General features: G+C 41.3%; 1 pseudogene; it reads right to left on the bottom strand.

Moving 5' to 3' along the window:
• Positions 1-1155: 1155 nt before the first annotated feature.
• Positions 1156-1959, bottom strand: LOC121052827 (annotated as a pseudogene).
• Positions 1960-6136: the final 4177 nt, after the last annotated feature.

Here is a 6136-nt window from a genome sequence, read left to right as displayed (position 1 = left end):
GAAATCATGGTAGAACAATCCAAAACAAACCCACACCCAGGTCCCTAATCTTTCCTCCTCGAAATCTTACATCAAATCCAGAATACAAAATCCCAAATTTGATATCAAATATGGCATATAAACTCTGTAAACCCAACCTGTCTTACACTCTTACTTGTAATCTGTTCAGAATCTTGCTCCACCAGTATTAACGATGAATGTAAATGTAAGTGAGATAGTTTTAGCACTCTTATAATACATGTAAATATAAGATGGGCACTAAATACCAGGATTGAGTTACATGGAATCCAGAAAGAATGACTACTAGGCAAAAACACCTAAATTCACTGTCAACCAGGCTTATAGCTAGTTAATATAACAAGCATTGCGGCTAAGCATGTAATTGATCAGACCATGGATTGAATTACTTTGATCTAAAACTTCTGTTTGTGGCTAATCTGGGTATAGTGACAACTTAATTACTTGGAAAAAATAAAAAGAGTGAGGACGAAAGCTGCATTAAAACATGTTGTGTCTGAAGTGACACACTTGTATGTTCTATGAAGCTATAAGAGGATATGGATATAAACTTAACAAGCTCAAAAGTCAACCCTAAGGCCCTCAGTAGTCCTACTTCTTCAGCACTCATATATGTGCTAGAAGTATAAATCGCAAAAGTTCAATGAAATTCCCTTAAAACAGATTATTCAAAGTTTCTCTTCATAATAATGGAAAAGGGTATGCAATGCAAGAGCTTTGAAAAACTTGAAGAAACAAAGTAGTAGTCAAAACCAAAGATCCAGAATTTTTGGTGCAAACTAATATAATAATGAAAGCATTCTCAAGAGACGTAGTAAGTGTTACTTACTACTTACTTCAGTAAGGAAAACAGATGCTTGACCGCGGTACACCAAAAATCTTGGACATACAATCTGATTGATGAATTCCGTTGAGCATCCCTTGAAGAGATGAACATTTACAATGTCTGGAAAATATAAGGTTTGTGCAATCTGCAATGAAAAAGAAAACAATATAACACAAATAAGGATATTATTCTCAACAGCTCTTTCATAGGGTAAGCAAACCAAATAGGAATAAAAAAACAAACCAAATTCAGGGGTGAATTTCAGTGATTTCAACAGCGTGGCTTCCTTATTAGAAAACCATGTGTCCTGATCATCCACTGTATTCTGTTGAATACAATTTCAATGAAACATTACATAAAGAAATATAATATAGAAACTGCTCCACACTATCAAACCAGTGAACCCAAGAGTGTACGCAACAGGATCCTACATTCTCTGGATACTCATGCGTGTGCCACCCTTGGACATGAACCAATCTGAGAAGCTTATCTGAAGAAAGAAGTAAAACTTTAAATTTAAACAATTGTGCAAAAAATAACTATCTACATTGAAGCAAGAACATAGAAAAAACAAACCCAAACAAAATCAGGCAAGTAAGATTCCCAGGTACACAATAATAACATATTAAAGTAGCTTTCATTCTTACGCTATCCAAATTCCGTACATCACTCAATGCTCCATCTGGATCAACCAGAGCCCTGACGACAGGACTCAATGCAAGAGCCAATGCATTTCTTGCTTTATCATAAGTCTGCAGTTACAAAATATCATAAAGTAAAAGCATTAAAAGAAATCTGGACAAGCTCTAATTACCATATAAATCACATCCAACAAATACTAAATGATAACACGGATCACACCACATGCAATGTCTTCCTGATTCAAGATGGAACCAGTGCTTCATTTTCTCTCGGCTTATCTAATTCCTAAATTTAAAAAAGTATTGGAAAGCATGTACAGAAATGAACCATGACAAAAATGATGCTTGCAGTAACGTCAGGACAGTGGCAATGCAAATATTTACCTTGATCTGATTTGAAGATAAAAACACAAGAATCCCATGTATGGGGGCTCCAATTGGAAACTGAAAATCAAGTTCTGTGATGGAGAAGTTAATTAAATATCAGATTTCTTTGAAAAAGATCACTCCATAAATATAAGGTGGCATACAAAATAGGCAGGAACGATTTAAACAAGAGAAGATTGATGATCTCTCAAGACAAAATTTGATCAACAAAAGATCGAGCACCAAAGCTTACCACCTGGTTGATAGGGCATGCTATGGTATGGCATAGTAAACTCATTTACTAACAATCGATCATTTTAATCTTCTGTCTCCAAGCCTGGCTAGCTTTTAAGGACTACAGCAACAAAGTAACTGGCCGCCTTGAGTCAAGCAGTGTCCAAACCTGAAGTGTTTTGTGCCGCACTCTGATTTGCACTGCGCCTCTCCAAAGCTGGATGTGCAGGGATCATAGCAAAAAGGGTCGACTGGTTTATCTGCATCAAAAAACCAAATCACCCATAAAACAAACACACAACATGAAGCATCCGATAGAATATTAATAAATGATAAGCTGATTCTTAGTTTCCTGACCAACTAAACATGGTATAAATTTCAGAAACTGCTCAATTGATGATATAATCAGCTCCAAATCAATGTGAACATAAAACGAGAACCACCTAACTATATCAAATAGGCAGAGAACGAAAAAATCAACAATCGGTAAAACCCTAACAATCACGACCCATCCAATTCTAGTGTATAACAATTGATTGATTCTCAATTACACTCATCTAACCCTACAATGACACGAAGAAAACCCTAATTCATTGAAAATTCAAGTTCAGCCGCTCAGATCTTTCAAGGATTTAACGCTTTAGGCTCCGAATCTGGTTGAAGCAACAACCGGATCAACAAAAAGGAAATCTGAGAAAGCGAAGAGAAGTTGCTTACAGGTTGTTCGGCATCGATAACCAACGAGCTTCAGGTGCCGATGACGAAGCTGAAGAGGACTAACGGAAGCTTTGATGGCGGAATGTGAGCCGCGGGAGAGAGAGATGGAACGGGAGGCGAGAAAAACCAAAACCAGGAGGAGGCTCAGGCTGTTCAGGACGGTGACAACGAGAGAGAAGAGGGTGAAGGTGAGGAAGGGAAAGGAAGAGGCTCCTAAGAAATTGAAGTCATTCGCTGGAAAAGGGTTCAAAAGAGATGGGTTTGTAGGTCTAAGGTCGAGAGAGTCATGAGCTGTGTTAAGTGTAGAGAGGAGGCCGGGGTATGTTTTTTTCCTTTTCAGTTTCTTTTGGACACGATGCGGCAAAATTAAACCTAACTATAAATTCTCAAAGTTATTCACACAATTGACATCTCATCGACCGTTGTCTGAGTGCAACACTAAAAATCAAAATGTGAAATTATGGGGGGAAACATGGCGCCTACAGCATTTTGGCTCAAAATGTTGCCGCCCAGTCACAACAGATTATTTGAATCAGACAACACATATATGAAGTTATGTTGTCTGATTATACATATTTTAAATTTGAGCTGAGGGAGCAAGGATGGATAGTTCCCGCCTATGTGCAATCATAGTACCAGTTTTGGTGCTAGGGATAGGTATCTCTCATTTAGACAACACAAATAAGAAATTACGTTGTAGGAGTACATATATGTAACCTACATTTTGATCAAAATTTGTTCATTTTGGGGCAATGAATGACATTTTGGATGCATTGAAATCTTGCCAGTACATATCTTCATTACTTGGACAACACAAAGTAAAAAACTGTTGTGTGATATTTTGCAAGCTACACTCATACAACAGATATAACTATTCTGTTGTCCTTTGGAGCACCAATTTAGAGCCAAATTTGAGTTAGGCTAAGAGGGAAATCTGCCGCTATTTTTTTTTTTCATTCACACAACGAACTATTCTTATAACTGTAGTGCAATGATCCACTAGCTAAAAAGTTCAGAATTTTAACCACCTTATACAACGCAAGTTTTTTAAACGTGTTGTGTGATTTACTTTTCTTCATCACACAACACTTTTTTTTTTTCGTTGTTGAAAAAGTGTTGTGTGTTTAAGTTATTGGTGTAGTGCCAAGAGGGGTTTTGGATTAGATCGAAACAACAATGTATGTGGTCGATCGCTTTCTTCTCAACAAACTCTAAATTTGGAGAACTCTACAAACTCCAAGCTTGGAGTGAGCATGAACCCCCACAGTTCGGCTATTGGTGTCTCTTATTAAGAAGAAAGGGGGGTAGGAGAAGGGATGTTGGAAGTCCCCGAGAAAAAGAAGAGAAAAGTAATAAAAACTTCAAAAAACGGGAACTTTTAGAAAGGTTTACCTTGAAAAATTGCAGGAAATCTTGACCGGAAAAAGTCACCTGAAAGTGGCCGGAAAAAGGTTGACCGGAGGTGCTGACGTGGGGGCCAGTTGCTGATGTGGCACTCTGACGCTGACGTGGGCTGCTGACCGGACGCTGACGTCAGAGGGCTGACTGGACACTGATGTCAGTGGGCCTGCTTCTGGGCTTGGTGGATCCGCTTCTGCTTCTGGGCCTAGGGTTGACTTCTGGGCTTGGTTGACTGAAGCAGAGGCAGAGGATGCAGGTCACCGGCGGTTCGGTGGTGCAGTCACTTCAGGCGGCAGGTTCGGGTGGTTCTAGGCCGGTTCTGGTGGTGATTTTTCGACTCCGGTGATCTGGGGTTAGGCTGCAGCTTCCGGTGGAGTATGGCAGCAGTAGGCAGGGAGGAAGGCTTAGAACCGAACAGAGAGGTTTTCGGTATTTTCGGGGGCCGGTTCGGGTATTTGACGGCCGGTTCTGGGGGCAATGCCGCCTGTTTTGGGCTTCAAGGAGGGCGGCGGAGGTTTCTAGGATTTGAAGGCTACGAATATTAGGTTTCAGGGTTAGAGCTTCGTGCTGATAACGTGTTTTAGGGAATAAGAAACTGAGAGAAAATCGTTGTGTATTCTCATTGATAATAGGGGCCTCTTTATATAGAGGATTACAATACATAGAGTCTGAATCATACAAGGAAAGATAATCTCTAGATTTTTCTAATTAAACCCTATTACCACTAGGTCTGTTAACGTTAGAGATTGAGCGGGATCTCTAGTTAGCTTTAGAGAAAGAGAGAGAGAGAGAGAGAATGACACAAGCGAAGTATAGTGGTTCACCTCCCGCCTTAGCGGGAGACTACGTCCACTTGAAAGCTTATACTAGTGTGTCGAGCCTTGCGGCCCAAGTGCATTACAAAGTGTGTAATGGAGTGGAGATGGAATGGTGTTTAAGTGGGAGGAGGCATTCCTTTTATAGGTGAAGGAATGCTTCTCCTTTACATTTTCTTAGATGTGGGATGCAAAACTACTATTCTAGTATAGAAATGCATACTGTGGAGGCAACTTGGCAAGGCCGGAAAGGTGGCTTCCCGGCGACGGATTTGCGACTTTCGGATACCGTAGCGTAGCTTGAACATAGGGCTACAAGATGCAAGTAGCGGTTGGGCCTCACCATGGCTTGTGGGTGTCCCAAAGAGGGTGTTACTTATGCTTGGTGAGATAGCAAATACTCCATATTGTTGGAGGTATGTACAAGTCCCCGAAGTCCCCAAGTAAGAGGAGCTTCTTGGTTGGGGAGTTATAACCACGATGTCATCAAGCATAAGTAACCGGGCGGCACGGAGCCCCTACAAGTCCCCGAACTCCGTAAGCAAGAAGGGACTCGTTAACCTGCACAACAAAGACAAAAAACAGGCATATGTAGAATGCTCGTTGCATTGGGCAACAAATGTGAGTTGCAATGATATGCGTTGGCATACATGAATGTAATAGTGCGCATATGGTCGTGTGAGCAAATGAATTGCATATGATAAGTGCGTGACGCGCGCAAGGAGACGAACGAGGTCGAGTTTGACGGAGTTATGCTCGCGAGATGCAAGTTGCATGAGCGCCGCGGAGGTATGCGTTTGTAACTCATGAACGATGATCGCGAGTACGGTTGTGTTTGTTTGGTTGTCTCTCGTATTAATGGAACGCGAAAAGAATTTGATTTGTCGCGGTCGGTAAACGACAAATGGTAGAAAAAATCAATGTTCCATTAACGTGTGGTGTGTCGAGTAGACATGAGCGTAAAGCTCGGGGATTGCCGGGAAGGCATGAGCGGAAAGCTCGTGAGCGGAAGCTCGTGGGTGCCGGGAAGGCATGAGCGGAAGCTCGTGAGCGGAAGCTCAAGGGTTGCCGGGAAGGCATGAGCGGAAGCTCGGGGTGCCGGGAAGGCATGAGCGGAA

This window comes from Rosa chinensis, chromosome 4, assembly GCF_002994745.2.
Source record: "Rosa chinensis cultivar Old Blush chromosome 4, RchiOBHm-V2, whole genome shotgun sequence".
Lineage (NCBI taxonomy): Eukaryota > Viridiplantae > Streptophyta > Magnoliopsida > Rosales > Rosaceae > Rosa > Rosa chinensis.
Note: the sequence above shows the minus strand (reverse complement) of the source record. Positions and strands in the feature narration are given on the sequence as shown.